The sequence below is a fragment of the Melanotaenia boesemani genome, chromosome 3, assembly GCF_017639745.1.
Source record: "Melanotaenia boesemani isolate fMelBoe1 chromosome 3, fMelBoe1.pri, whole genome shotgun sequence".
In the NCBI taxonomy this organism is placed as follows: domain Eukaryota; kingdom Metazoa; phylum Chordata; class Actinopteri; order Atheriniformes; family Melanotaeniidae; genus Melanotaenia; species Melanotaenia boesemani.
Genome location: NC_055684.1, coordinates 39814252 through 39831271, shown reverse-complemented (window position 1 = coordinate 39831271; position 17020 = coordinate 39814252).

The window sequence follows — 17020 nt, the reverse complement described above, 5'->3', positions numbered from 1 at the left end:
TATATGGGTTTCGCATGTGATTGCATGGGTTTCACATGTGATTACATGGGTTTCGTATGTGATTACATGGGTTTCACATGTGATTACATGGGTTTCGCATGTGATTACATGGGTTTCGTATGTGATTACATAGGTTTGGTATGAGATTACATGGATTTCACATGTGATTACATGGGTTTCGTATGTGATTACATGGGTTTCACATGTGATTACATGGGTTTCGTATGTGCTTACATGGGTTTCACATGTGATTATATGGGTTTTGTATGTGATTACATGGGTTTCACATGTGATTACATGGGTTTCGTATGTGATTACTTGGGTTTTGAATGAGATTACTTGGTTTCGTATTTGATGACATGGGTTTCACATGTGATTACATGGGTTTTGTATGTGATTACATGGGTTTCACATGTGATTACATGGGTTTCGTATGTGATTACATGGGTTTCACATGTGATTACATGGGTTTCGTATGTGATTACATGGGTTTTGAATGAGATTACTTGGTTTCGTATTTGATGACATGGGTTTCACATGTGATTATATGGGTTTCGCATGTGATTACATGGGTTTCACATGTGATTACATGGGTTTCGCATGTGCTTACATGGGTTTCACATATGATTACATGGGTTTCGCATGTGCTTACATGGGTTTCGTATGTGATTACATGGGTTTCACATGTGATTACATGGGTTTCACATGTGATTACATGGGTTTCGTATGTGATTACATGGGTTTCACATGTGATTACATGGGTTTCGTATGTGATTGTATGGGTTTCGTATGTGATTGTATGGGTTTCGTATGTGATTACATGGGTTTCGCATGTGATTACATGGGTTTCACATGTGATTGCATGGGTTTCGCATGTGATTACATGGGTTTCGCATGTGATTACATGGGTTTCACATGTTATTACATGGGTTTCGTATGTGATTACATGGGTTTCGCATGTGATTGCATGGGTTTCACATGTGATTACATGGGTTTCGTATGTGATTACATGGGTTTCGCATGTGATTACATGGGTTTCGCATGTGATTGCATGGGTTTCGTATGTGATTGCATAGGTTTCACATGTGATTACATGGGTTTCGTATGTGATTACATGGGTTTCGCATGTGATTACATGGGTTTCGCATGTGATTACATGGGTTTCACATGTGATTGCATGGGTTTCGTATGTGATTGCATGGGTTTCGTATGTGATTGCATTGGTTTCGTATGTGATTTCATGAGTTTCGTATGTGATTGCATTGGTTTCGTATGTGATTTCATGGGTTTTGTATGTGATTGCATGGGTTTTGTATGTGATTGCATGGGTTTCGTATGTGACTGCATGGGTTTCGTATGTGATTGCATTGGTTTCGTATGTGATTTCATGAGTTTCGTATGTGATTGCATTGGTTTCGTATGTGATTTCATGGGTTTTGTATGTGATTGCATGGGTTTTGTATGTGATTGCATGGGTTTCGTATGTGATTGCATGGGTTTGGGTTTCGTATGTGATTACATGGGTTTCGTATGTGATTACATGGGTTTCGTATGTGATTGCATGGGTTTCGTATGAGTATTTTACATGCAGATATTTGAGATGAAAAATAATAAAATGCTAAATGTAAAAAGGAAACTCAGTAAACAACATATGAACTGGTTTTCCATGTTTCATCAGTTTAAGATGATCACGTTAAAATTTCCTTGAAAGTTTGGGCAGAATTCAGTGACTCAAGGAGAAAATGTCTACATGAGATGGACCTTTCAGTATTTTTACAGGTAAATGGAGCAGAATTTAGATTTAATATGTCGTAGGAAACAGTTACAGCCAAAATCCTAAAAGGCTTCAGATTTTCTCTCTGAAGGAAACAACCATTTTATGCATAATCTCCTCTGTTGTTAAATGAATGGTCACCACAGAAATGTACAGAAAAGTCATGAAATTGATTAACGTGACTCAGATCGCTGGTGCAAAAGAAAGCTGCTTATGAAAAATGCAAACGATGATATCTGATCACATTTATGTACAGATTAATGTACATCCAGAGCTTATTAAACGCTGTTTTCCTTCTATAATATGCATTTCCCCCATGTTTGCTTTTGGACCGTAGAAAGTCTTGGTTGAAGTGTTTTTCTGACGTGAGGCCAGGGACGTGTCCTTTCTCTCCTGCTATGAATAAAATCCCTCAATAAAAATCTATTTTCGTTGTGATTACCTGCTAATTAGTTTAACCAGCAAGAGGTGGATAATAAGAAGGACCTAGTCCGTGTCATGGAACACATTCATACTAATGTTTTCACTGAGATCATGTGATATGAGAAACAATTCTCTGATTTTATATACCTGCTTGTCTTTTGTTGTTTTTTAAAGGTACAAATGTCTTTATTTTTATTCTGTAATTATTCATTATACTTTGAGTTGGAATTTTCCACATGGGTTGCATGCTGCTGTACATACCGCATGATAATACGTGTGGTACTAAATGATCTGTTAGTTGTGAAACAGGTTCACAGATTTTAGATGCTCGTCTTTGTATCTGAAGGTATGTCGGATGCCTTGAGGTGGTCATGGATGTCTCAGCCTGTATACATTTCCCCTCTCGGCTCCCATGGACTGATGTTCTTTAACATGTTGCCAAATAAAGTGGTGTGTACTGTGTTTTAATAAATTCTTTCTTCCCAACCGCACTGTCTCAGTACCGGGAGGAGTCTCTGTAGGCAGTGGCTGAAATATTAATTGTCTTATGTTAAAACTGCAGTAGAGCAACAGATTTCTGTTTTCTTCAGACATCTGCTAAAGGTCATTAAGCTGTCTCTTTCATGTTGTTTGGTTGGTTGTTTTTGATACTGATGTGCACATATTTCCCTATTTTGTGCACATTTTGTGAGTATATTGTGATACTGTTGTGTAACCACTGCTAGTGTTGTCTAGGATATTCTTTGAAATACATTTTTAACATCATGAGTCCTTTTTCCTGGTTTAATAAAACAAATTTGTTATCAGAGACTTTTCTGAGGCACACAGAAACAAAACTTTCTGTATATATTTACATATTTTAATATTTTGTAGAGCAGGTGCGGATCATTAGGAAAGCCTGGTTTCGCGGTGCATCTTTCACACATGAAAACGTGAATATTTGGATTTCATTAAAGTGACCTAATTTGCAATATGGAAGAAGTGAGTGTTGAGGCAAAAAAGTTACTCTGTCAAGGATTGAGGAGTCTGGTTCTGAAGTGAAAAATGATTACAAGTTTATTGAACACGGGATTAAAATACAAAGAATAGAATGAATAGGAAGAATAGAAAGAATAGAATTGTAATTCCTGAGAGACTGCTCAGAGGTCTGACAGCACAGAGATCTGAACAGAATCTGATAAGAAACACACAGGCAGCATCTTTTAAGCAGAATGATCACGTCACAGCACATCATGAAATACAAACAAAGAGATTGTCTGTTCCTCACACAGGATTAGACACTTCAGCAAACCTAATGAGCTTTTTCAGTTTATTGAGCACGTAAACAACCCCAGTGCCCGGCTGGGTCATCCTGAGGCGCCTGGCTGGTATCAGATAAGTCACACAGGTCAGAGCGAACTGTTCTAAAGAATGCATGATAGCAACAGGCTACTCAGTATTAAACTCAATTCCCAAGAACTTAAACAAGCTGTTTACCCTGAGAGGGATCAGTAGACATAATATAATAAAGGGAATAATATGAAATTTCCACAACATGAGTATTTTAGTAAAACTGCTCTAAAGATGCACCATTAGAGACTAAATTACACCTCCATGCTCTGATGAGAAACTCTACTCTGAGTCCAAGAATTTCATTGCCAGTAGTGATGTTTCATTGTTACCTGTATACGACTAATAAACTTGAAACTTGAACCTGAACTTGAAACGTTTGCTTTCACTCGGCTAAATGTTCATCAGCTGACTGGAACATCGAGCTCTGGTGTTGATCAAGAACAACAGAGATTCTTGTAGCATCTGCAGCCGTTTGACAGCGAGAGGGAAGCAGTCCTAACCCCATCTGTAAAAAAAACTCTTTATGAGCCGCGAAGTCTGGCTTTGATTAATCAGAAGGAAAAACGTGAGTACAGAACAGGAGAAGTGCATGCTATCGTTAGAGCAAGAGACTTACAGGTGTTTTTACAGTGAGATGCTGTGGTATTTTGTTAGGTTGTAGTGGAGATTTTACTTTGCATTTATTCAGGAAACACACACACTTACCCCAAATTTACTTTGCAATTAAATACACAAGAACAAGTGCTTATTTTACAAACCACTTCTAATTATGTAACAACAGACCTTTGATCCTCTCTTCGTACTCATGGTTTTAAAACCCACCAGACTGTTGATGGTCACTGAGTTGGGAGATGTTTGTCTCACAGTGATGATATTAGTGTTAAATCAATAACTGTCTTTACTGTTCAGAACAGAGACTGTTAATATGAATTTATTTACAATTTTATAAATACAAAATAAATACAATAACATGAATAAAATCAACAATAATTAGATACACAGAAATAATATCTAAAAATAAATACGTAAATTACAGTAAATAAAGAAAAACAAATCAATTAAATAAAAAGAAAAAAGTGGTTGGCAGCGACGGATGTCGAAGGGTTGAATCATCAAACTGATCACAAAGCCAGTTTTCACTCATGTTTATTAATCCACACCTGGCGACACCTGAGCAAACTCAACCCATTAGCAGGTAGGAACCTCATTTCAGTCACGTGGCGTCACCCTGCCATGCTACATGCCATCCATGTGTGTTCACACACAGGCTCAGGAACCTAAATCCAGCTCCAAAAAGGGATTGATAAGAAAATACAGATACTGGTTAACAGAAAAAAAGAGGAGTTTCCAATTATATAATTAACCAGAGCAGCCATGGAGAGGTCCTGAAAGAGACCTAGAGTCCAGAGACGCTCACCACCAGCTGTCATTCTGCTAATATCGGATAGCTCCCTGTCAGGACCTGTGTATCAGCATAAATAACCAATCACTGATTTAAGATATTTCTATTCTGTGAATGTCAGACCTCGTTTTAATATTTTACAAGTTTAAGTTGTTTAATAAAAACAAGGTACTGAATAGAACTGAAACTGATAAAAAAAAATCTGTATCAGAATTAATTTCTAAATTTTTCCCGACCGTTAAGCAGAAAAATCTACATAAAGCTGATTTTAGCCTGACGATATTCTTATTCCATCATTACTGTAGGTAAATTCCTGGAAGCTTAACAGCTTTGATGTTTTACTTAAAGTTTGTTCTTTCTGAATTTTTATGTGAAATCCTACAATGCATGTCGTTATTAATGCTGAACCTCTGCAGCCTCGTGTTCCAGCTGCTTTAATGATCAATTTCCAGATCTGAGGAATTCTTATGGGAAGATTAAAGTCATGCAGTAAACTGTTTCCGGTTTGTTTTAGGAACCAGAGTGAGATGATAAACTGATTATTAGTTAACACCTTGACTTTCTATTTGTTTTCAACACAAATGCAAAAGTTAAACAGCTCCTGCTTCGTGTTTCATATAAACTCATCATGAATGAATTAATTGCTTTCTAACGTTTGCAACGGATAAAACTCGACGTTCAGCCTCTGGAAGAAACTCCGCTGCTGATTTTTGAGATCAGGTCTGTAATTGTACTGATGATCAGGTGAAAACTTGATGAAACTCTTTTATTATGCATATGAACATACTTCATGTGGGTCAAAAGGTAGTTTATTAAGACTTCATGATACACATCCAAATCCTGCACCATCCTGCAGCTCAGAGTCCTGAATGTCTCCTTTGCTCTTTGAAGGCATTTTCTAAACTCAAACCAACAGGCCAGCGCATGCGCTCAACTCTCAACATGTTCTCGGAGCAGTGAGAATGCCAAAAGCTTGATGTTAATTATTTTATTTATTCCATGCCAGAGCTACTAATTAGGAAAATAAAATGGCTCAACCTGCTTATTATTTTCATTGACTTGGTCCTTTTTCTCTTGTCAAGCTTCATATTTAATGGAAAAAACCTCCGACTGAGGAAACAGAGATACAGAACACACATGGCTCACAGAGTCAGAACACCACACCTGTCTGCGTTGACACACACACACACACACACACACACACACACACACACACACACACACACACACACACACACACACACACACACAGGAAAATGAGAATGATCGAAGCCAGGAGACGTCCAGGAGACATTAGCATGCTGTGAGTCTTTAAAAGTAAAGGCAGTAAAACTTTATACACAGATGTAAAATCACAAAGTGCTTCACAAGAGCCAATAATTCATAAAAACAAAGAAATGAATAAAAAGTAGATTTAAAAGATATGGTTTTCATTGGCTTTAAAAGCCACCACAGAGTCCAAAGGAAGAGCGTTCCAGAGTCTGGGGCATTGAACAGTAGCTTAGCAAGTCTCTATCAGCAGGCCCTGGTGGCAGGACCTCAGGAACCTGCCAGGCAGATGTGGCGGCAGAAGCCCTCTGATACAGGCCGGAACCTGTCCATGAAGCGCTCTCCAAGTCAGTACAAGAATCTGAAATTGTACTTTGAAATAAAGCCGTGCAGCTGCAGTAAGATTGGAAGACTGGAAGTCAGGCTGCAGCTTTTTAAACAACCGTTCTAGGAGGGTTTGTTCCGACAGGTGTGTAGTCTGTTGCGATAATCCAACCGTGATGAAGCAAAAGCATGAAAACTTATTTCCAGTTCTGGACATGACACAACTGAGCTTAGCTTGGCAATAATTCTCAGAGGATAAAAACAGGAATGATCCAGAGACTTGACATGATCTTTGATTGTGGTTTTACTTTGGAAGCACAAGTCAAGGTTCCTAACAGAGGATTTAGAACAAAAGGGCCAGGTTTCTCCTTTATTCCAGACCAGCATTTTTCTGGTGCACAGATAATTATTTCAGTTTTGTCTTGATTTAATTGAAGAAAACTTTCTGCCATCCACCGTTCAACAGAATCTAGGCACTTTAACAAACTGTGGAGTTTAGACATTTCGTTCAGGTGAAACGAGGCGTACAACTGAATATCGTCTGCTTAACAGTGATAAGAGACGCCTTTAAAGGCTGACAGAATGTGTGAAAGGGGGCGCAAATACAATAAAATAGCAGAAGCCCCAAAGCACAACCTTGGGGTACACCAAAATGGACTGGATAAGGGGTAGATCTGTACTTGGAAGTAGCTACAAAATATGATCAGCCAGATATGAAGAGAACCAGTCCAAGCAGATCCAGATAGACCAACCCAGCCTCTCAAACAGAATTTGATGCTGAGTTGTACTGGAAGCTGAGGTAAGGTCCAACGCAACACAGAGCAGGGAACGTTATCATCAAAATGTCATTGATACTCTCAGAAAGTGGATCAAGATGCTTTGAAACATGGAAGTCTTCCATCACACTCCTCCACCAGAGTGCATATTTTATTTTAGCGTCTATATATATATATATATATATATATATATAGACCTCTATATAGTTTATATAGTTTTTATAAAGACTTTTTTTTACACAGTTTTTATTCTGTACAGTTTCTTTTGTTCTTATCTCTGTAATGCTGTTTTTGCACCTTTGCTGCTGTAGAACCAACATTTCCCCACCGTGGGACTATTAAAGGATTATCTTATTTCAAAAACCAGATGACTGCACAAAAATCAGATATCAGATTGGATTATTTATTCTAGAAATAAAACTCTAAGCTGTTGTTGTTCAAACGTGGTCAGAAAGGTCAGCACAGCCAAGAATTTCTCTTCACACCTAAGATGTAAAGATGAGTAAAACACTGGATTATTCATGTGCACAGCCTCAGCTTAATTGAAATGAAACGGGACTGCAAGGTCATGATGGCTTATGGTCCCTGGAAAAGGCTTCAGCCCACATTACTGCTGCACTTGAAGTAAGCTTCTGTTTATCAGAGGAGCTATTAGGCCTGGATGAGAGCTGTGGAGGCATGGAGGAAATTTCTGTTTAACAGCTTGAAGAAACAAAACCCTGGATGTTGCAGTGTGGATATTTACTGCGTTCTAATTTCCTTTTCTCATGAAAAATATATTAATTAAATAAATGTTTTTATTGCTTGTTAGCGTTGTTTACTGTGCATGCAAGTGTGAGCTCACTTTTTTAAGTTAAATGTCATTTTACAGTTACTGAATGTCAGCACAAAACTACATGAGCAATTTAAAAAGACAAATATATCCAGCTGTTTTGAACATGGCTGACAGGGTGGTTTCAGGACTTTATTCTTGATATTTTGCTCTTAAATATATCCCAGAAATGTTATCAATCTTGTAAAAGTCTGTCAAATATAATAATAATAATAATAATAATAATAATAATAATAATAATAAATATATATGTGTATATATAGACTATATATTTTTATGTTTTATGTAAAGCACTTTAAATTGTCTTGTACATGAAATGCGCTGTACAAATAAATGTGCCTTCCTATATATATATTTATATATATCAAAAAAGGGCATAATATGCCTCTCTTTTAAAGCCCCATAGAAAACTATGAATGGATTTAACTGCTGGTACCAGATAAACCACGTGTGGGACATGATGTCATTTCACATAGAAATATTTTCCTCCGTCTCCCTTCCAAGAACCGACGTGCACACAAAGCGTGAGATGTGAATGATGGATGCCGCTCTAGGCTACAAGCCTAGCTGTAGATTCAGTAAACACTCATTTCTGACCAGTCACCAATGCAGTGTATCTTAAAGGCAAATTTACCTGTACAACACATTTCATGTATAAGACAATTCAAAGTGCTTTACATAAAACATTAAAAGCCTTTCAAAGAGGTGCAGGAAGAGTAACAAGTGCTTTAAAGACAAGCACAAAGAGAAATAAAATAATTTAATAAAATCAGAAAGAAAAAGCTTAAATAAAATTGATAAAATGCAAAAAATAAAGTTCCAGTGTGAGAAAAAACAGTAGTAAACATGATCAAGTTTAGAAATTAAGCTTAAAAGAAGCAGATGCAGCTCTTAGAATCCATACTGGATACAGCAGATGATGCTGCAACAGAAATGTTCCTGTAACATCAGCAAGGGTCCAGTTAACGTCATCCAGTAACATAAAAGCTGCACAACACGTCGGGTATCCAGAGAAAAATGTTTTAGGCTTAAACTGCAGGATTTTAAGATGTTAAATGAACACTGTTGAGGTTCCTTCAAATGAACTTTGGATAGCAGCTGGATCGCTCCGTCGGCAGAGCATCTGTCTCCTCTGGGGGGACGAACGTTAACGCGTCCAGTTCGGTTCTTAATGCTGCTGCCAAACCACTGAAAGTCGCTTTGGATAAAAGTGTCTGTTATGTGTCTGTAACAATGCAGATGGAATTCATGTGTTTGTTGTCTGGGTTCCTGTCGGCCCTGCGATGGACGGCTGATCTGTGCGGGATGAGCCTCATCTCTGATGGCCGCTGGGCTCCAGCACCTCCTGAGTAGATTAACCAGGTACAGAAAATGAATAGATGCAAAGTAATAAGTGGAGGTCGACACTAACATCCTGATGTTTCATCCAGAGCCATCCTGAGATGACTATCAGCATCTTCTGTTTGGTTAACTTGCTCTCATTTGGAATTTGGAGCTACCATTCAGAGTTATGTGAGCTCTGGCAGCTGGATGTGGAGGCGCAGGAGGAGATGGGAGGCAGAAATACACAGAGACACGACTGTCAGCCTGTTCGCCAGTGATGAGCTTCCATTACAAACCTTAATGTCCTCCTGAAGTCCTAAAGAGCGCAGTCTAAGAGCTCAGTGTTAAACACCCGGTGTGATGACACTCAATGAAATAAATATTATTAATGAAACAATCCCCAAAACACATTTCAGTGTTTTTGTAAATAAAAAGGTATTAAAATCAAGACTGCAGCATGTTCTGATCCTCAGCAGACACAGACTTCATCTATTATGCTATTTGATGACTTTTAAACAGCCTGAATCTTCCCTCTGTGTGATGAAGCCAGAAGATGATGATGATGCTGGTCCTGGCAGGATGCAAGTAGGAATAAAAGATCAATCACAACCACATTTTAATCTTAAATTAAGCTAAACCAGAGCTGTGGCATAGCATCAATCTTTGCATTATGTACTGCAAAGCCTTTTAGCAAAGGTAAATTATGAGTTCATAACTTCAACTTTCAAGAGCAGAAAAAAAAAACAAAGTCAACCTACAAATTTCAGAAGAGGTTTAACCAGTCAGCTTGAATCAGGCTTTCCTCTTTCAGTGCTGACTCTGTGAATTCACACCCATTCTGACTTTTCTATTCTTCAGTCTCCTCGTTTCATTTGACCGTACCACCGTTTGGTTTCTAAAGCCCTTAAAAACATCTAACAGCTGACTGCAGTGCTGTACATGTTAGAGAGAAACAAGCAGCATGAAACAACACAAATGAAGAACAAAGATGAAAAAGCAAATAGAGATGAAATAGAAACATGAAGTTACTACATGTAGGAGCTTCAGAGCCTGCAGCAGATGAATCCGTGATTCCCATGGTAACACGACAAAGAGCATGAAGCACGTCTTACTGTCGTGGCACAATGTAGACAAAGCTTCAACAGGTTCGGCTTACTGACGTATTCTCACAGTCTAGATTCATATTAAACCATCGACTTTATTTCTGGTTTTCCAAACTTTATATATGAGAGCAGATTAACCCTATGCGAGAAGCTGCAATGAAAATACACCTGCTGCATGTGAACTCGGGCTGCAACTAATCACTATTCTGATGGTCGATTAGTCACCAACTATTAAAACAACTAGTTGACCAATCGGATTTTGTATCTCGTAATTATTAAATAGATCTTATTTCACTTTCAGCTTTGAAATCTTGCATAAGGTTGTTAAGTAAGCGAAAGAAAATGGATGGATAGATGGATGAATTAATAATAAATTATATAATAAAATTTATATGATGAAATTATTATATTATAGAACAAAGGTGTCAAACTCATTTTAGTACAGGCGCCACATAAAGCACAATTTGATCTGAAGTGGGCCGGACCAGCAAAATGACAGAATAACTTATAAATAAAGAAAAGTCCAGAAGAACAAGGATTTTTTAAAAAGATGTTTACATTTAATGAACTGTCCCTTTATGAAACATATGCACCACATCAATTTGTGGTGACAAATAAGTGAAATTTAAACTATATTTTATCAGTTAAATGCTTATTACAAGTTCAAGATCACGGGGAATCTACGAAGGTACAACAGTTAATCACTGGAATCTGGAACAAAAACTATTTTACACTGTGCCTTCAATAACATTCAAGATTTAGAAATTATTTAAAATATACATACATTTCCACAACCTGAACAGACTCACCTGATATAAACTAAAGTGGGAGTTATTAAAAAAATATATAATAAAATCTGTACAAGTTATCTCCCTAAATGTGAAATGTGCTACATTTAAACATTAGAAATGAACACAAGTTATTTTACCAGGGTAAACAGGGTACCATCAAACTTGTGTATTTACAACGTTCAATTTCTTACAATTTTACCAGCAAATATACATTTTAACAGAACTATAAACTTCAGAGCAACACGTGCAGCATTTTCCAGGAATTAGGCTTCCTCGCTGTTCACTCTGCTCCTGAAATTTAGCAGCAGTTAAACTTCTTTTAATCTTCACAAGGCTCCACGTCCTGAGTGGCAGATCATTTCAGAATGTCATTAAGTGCTTGTGTGTGAGCTTTGAACGCAGCTTAGTTTTATTGTTCATAACAGAAAACACTTTCACCAAGGTAGGAAGTCCCAAACATGCTCACTACTTCTGCAGCCAGGTGCCCTGGCTAGAGATCCTGATGAAATGTGTCCAAACCCACCGAGGCAAATTTATCCTTCAAATGTTCATCACACTGCAAGTCAATTATTTCAAGTTGAAGGTCAGAAGGCAGATCAGAAGCCTTGAGTGTGAATGGAGAGACAAAAACTAAACTTTGTCTCAAATTTGCCAAAGATATGAAACCGTTGCTGAAATTCCCGCAGCAATCCCACAATTTTGTCTTCATGCCACAGCGCTCCTCGTCAGGCGGATGTTGGGAAAAATTTGTCGTTTATGGGGCGCATCATTTCAGCAGCCTTTAGCATGCAAGTTTTCACAAACTTGCCCTCCATGGCTTGGTTTCTAATGCTATTATGCTAGCAATAAGGTACCTGGCTTTCACCACTGCATCACTAACCTCACGGCTCCGGGTAAAAATAGACTGCCATTTTCTCAGACCTGCTAACAGCTCATTTATCTTTTCTCTTCTCTCTTGTCCTTGAATGATGATGAGTTTCATAGTGGACGTTTCTGCAAAAAAAGCTTACAAGTGGACAAATCTGCCATTTCTGGAACCTGCCAATGTTGCCAGATAGTCAAAGTTTTCCAGCCCAAAAATCAGTTAAAAACAGACAACACACAAAACCCTGCCTAATGAGTTGATCAATATTTAAGTATCTAAAACTGTGGCTAAAATGAATATTTACTGCACAAATGCACAGCAATACTATGCACCAAGCTTTTTAACAGCATGTTAACATTCAATGACAACCGGTCCCCACAGCAACAACAGATCTAATGAGGGTGTCACATCTTCCCCTAACAGACGTTTGCAGATCGGATGTAGGATTCGTAACAACTACCGACTCCTCTTTTCACATCTGAACACTGAACTTTGCTTCTCTGATGAACTATAACACAGCCCATTGTTATTGCTGATCAGACCATGGTTAAGTCTGTTGGGGAGGCTGGAATGTAGCGGACGTCCAGCCATTCTGTGTTAGTCCTGAACGCACATCCAACAAACCTGACAGGAGCAGCAGGCCCATTCGGTTTCTGGAGTCATCTTTAAGCAGAGTAACTTGGGAAAAAGCTCTTTCAGCAGGCACATTGGATACGAGGTGGGTAAGCTGTATGACTGTACCAAGTGCTAAATCCTGAAAGCAGTGGTTTCCTTGTCCAAATAAAGCGAGAATGGTGAGCAATCAATGTCTTCTCAAAGCTCTTATCAATAATACGGTGCCAAAACAGACCATACACCTGGTTCTGTGCATCTGAAAGGCTCCAGTCTCATCCTGCAGAACGTCACACAAATCCAAAGTGACAACAACCAATCAGCACGCAGACAGGTCGGGGATGGAATCAGTGACAACAACCAATCAGAACGCAGACAGGTCGGGGATGGAATCAGTGACAACAACCAATCAGAACGCAGACAGGTCGGGGATGGAATCAGTGACAACAACCAATCAGAACGCAGACAGGTCGGGGATGGAATCAGTGACAACAACCAATCAGAACGCAGACAGGTCGGGGATGGAATCAGTGACAACAACCAATCAGAACGCAGACAGGTCGGGGATGGAATCAGTGACAACAACCAATCAGAACGCAGACAGGTCGGGGATGGAATCAGTGACAACAACCAATCAGAACGCAGACAGGTCGGGGATGGAATCAGTGACAACAACCAATCAGAACGCAGACAGGTCGGGGATGGAATCAGTGACAACAACCAATCAGAACGCAGACAGGTTGGGGATGGAATCAGTGACAACAACCAATCAGAACGCAGACAGGTTGGGGATGGAATCAGATTGGACCCTCTGCGGGGCTGGTTCCGGCCCGTAGGCTGCACGTTTGACACCCCTATTATAGAATCTTGCAATTATACTAATTTAAAATTATTATATTAAACTTAAGAATTTCAGAGGTTTAAGTTAAGAGGTTTCAAAAGTTATTTAGCAATAATCAATCATGTTAATTTAATGGTAAATTAATATTATAATATGGTATAATACTAAAATTATTTCACATCATGAGACACTTTAGAGAAACGTTAACTGGCTGAGTTTGCTCTGTCCTACTTTTTTGAGGTCCTTTTAGTTGTTCCTGAAGTCAGGAGTAAAACCTCCGCGAGGCCTCGTTCCACCACGACGGCCCTCGACTGTGGAACATCCTGCTAGGGAACCTCAGGGCTGCAAAGACTGTGGAGGTTTTTAAAAAAGAGTCTCATTTTTAATTTAGCTTTTAACTGGATTTATATTTTACCTTGTTCAGTCTACTTAATTGTATTATTTGTTTTATTGTTTTTGTTTTATTTAACTTGTACTTATTTATTTAAAAATCACCTGTTTTTGTCATTTTCTACTTCTATTCTATTCTATGTTTCTTTTACTATGGCACATTGTTTTATGAGCTCTTTGGTTAAACTTTCATACTTGTCCTTATTTGTTCTTATTGTTTTTAGGTTTATTTAATTCTTTTTTTTGTGTGCATTTTACTATGTAAAGCACTTTGTGCTACTTATGTATGAAAAGTGCTTTATATACAAAATTTGATGTGACTTAATTTATTGATGTCCTTGGTGTACCTCAAGGGTCACTTCTTGGTCCACTGATGTTTTCAATGAACATTAATGATTTACCCAGTGCATGTCCCCATGTCCATTTTCCAAAGGTATGCTGATGATGCTGACATATATTAGATTAGATTAGATTAGATTAGATTAGATTAGATTAGATTAGACTTTATTATCTCACAGTGGAGAAATTCACTTGTTACAGCAGCTCTTGTTATAGAATAAAGTGCAGAAAGACAGAATAAGGTGAACATGCATCACAGCAAGAAGGTGCAATATAAATTATTTACAAGAAAAAGTCTAAGAAAAGCAAAAAATATGTACCATTATAAATATAAAAGATATATATATATATATATATATATATATATACTATATATATATATAAAATATAACAACAACTTCACAGACTATATACATATTTACATGGTGATGGTGGGATATGAAGAATATGATGACATTGATAATGGTGGGTATTGCACAGTAAAATATAAATAAATATTACACAGTATTATGACTATATATATGCAAGTACAAGAAGCTCTGAAGACGGGTCTAATGTTCTCACCCACGTTATGGTTCATGTTAGTGAATAGTTTTCTACATCCTGCCTGTAACTGAACACTAAAATGACTGAATGATGTTCACAAAATAGCCAGTGGACGAAAATACACTCTGAAGTCATTCTGAGAGATAAACAAACTGCTAAACAACCCAGTTAACACAGATTACTGGCAGCTAATAACAGCTACAGACGTGTAGCAGCTACCACTGACAGACATTACTGGTAAATATTTGCTTGTGTGGTTCCTCACTTGCTAGCTAAAAAGCTACACTACAGACTGCACATGACGTCAGCTGTTTAAGTACAGCTGGCAGTGAGAGTATAAATGTATTCATGTTTGAACTTTGATATGATTATAATGCACAATAACGCTAGCTTTAACCCATAAAAGCCTGACGTGACGCATTTGTTACATACAGTTTCTGAGACATTTTGCTTCCATTTATGGTATAAACTTTGCTCAAAATCCTGTTGAACACAATCTGATACCCAGAAGCAGAAAACCACATTATAATATTTTTAAAATATCATATGATAATAAATGGTAGATACCCCCAAAAGAAAAATGTTAATTTTTTGTTAGATTTTGTTAAAGGGCCAAAGAAAGACCATTTAAAAAAAAATACTTTTTTTTTTTTTAAACCACTTTTCATGGGTCAGGCCTTTATGCGTTAAAGTCCAAAACAGTTTATCTGCCAGTTAATCACAGCACCTCAGCCATTTGCCAAGAAATACTTTTTGAGCTGTTTTGGTCTTTCATCATTATCTGACCAGTTGACTTCTAGCTGAGGTGTTAAAGGAATCTAATCTAATAATAATACCTGCATGGTGTTTGTTTTTATTGTTTAATGATGATGAGGTGGGCTGCCCTCATGTGAATGTTTGAACATTTCTTACCTCTGTGGCTTGAATTTAATGAAATTTAATTGAATTTCATGAACTAATTGTTGGTCATTCATTAAACAGGTTTATTATACTTGAATGTAATTATAATCTCAGACAGCTGTTAAAGAATACAGCAAACTGACATTACAAACTGAATAGATGGACTTCAAAAAGGTTTGCCAGCATAGAAAAAGTTGAGGGCTTTACAAACAATTTTCCTTTGTTAGTAGTGAGTAATGGCAATTATTAGGAATTTGTTAAAATATGAGTGTTAGGGTTCCTGTCTGTCTCCCCTGTGTGTGTGTTCCTGGATTACCCCAGTGTGTGCGTCTGGCTCCCTCTGTCTGTCTTGTCTGTCATGTCTGTTCCCGGCCAGGAGCGTTACCAAGGCAGCAATCACCTCACCTGGGCTGATCTCCACACCAGGACCTCATCCACCAATCAAACCACCACAGTACTTAAACACCGGACCTTTCTGCATTCCTCGCTGGATTGTCCAGTTACCTACCTGGTATATCGTGGCCTCTCTAGTTCTCTGTCTTGATCCTACTCGTGTCTTACCATCCTGTCTTGTGTCTAGACTCCTGGTGCTCCGGATCCTGTAAGTCCTGCCTGCCTCACCAACCTCCTGGATTGTTTTCCCCAGCTCCGATTCATTCCCTCATCTCCAGCCCCTGCCGGCTCCACACTACGCTCCGCCTGCCACCCGCTCTGTCTGGTCAGCCGTGAACCACTGTGGTCACCGGATTCCGCACTTGGATTAAACTGTTTTCCTGATTCTGCTCAAACCTCCATTAAACCCTTTTCTACTTGACCCATTCTCTGTCGTCTGGTTGCTCTGTGTCTGTATCTTGGGGTCCAAAACCATTACCTGTCTGACTCGCCGTAACAATGAGGGTTTTAAATAAAGCACCATTCATGGAAAGTTAGTTTTATCCAGTGAAATGTGACATTTAAGACAGAGTGTCAACAATTTTGCGAGCATGCTTTGCAAGTCATCTTGTCATTAGAGGCTGATTAGTCTGAAAGGTTTAGACCCAGTATTCTTCCCTGACCCTAACCGTCCCAACCTGACCCACAATCATTGGTGGAAACAAGGCTTTAATGACTACCGTCCAGGGGCCCTCACAGTGCATGTGCTGAAGATGCTGGAAAGTCTGGTTTTGTATTTTAGCAAT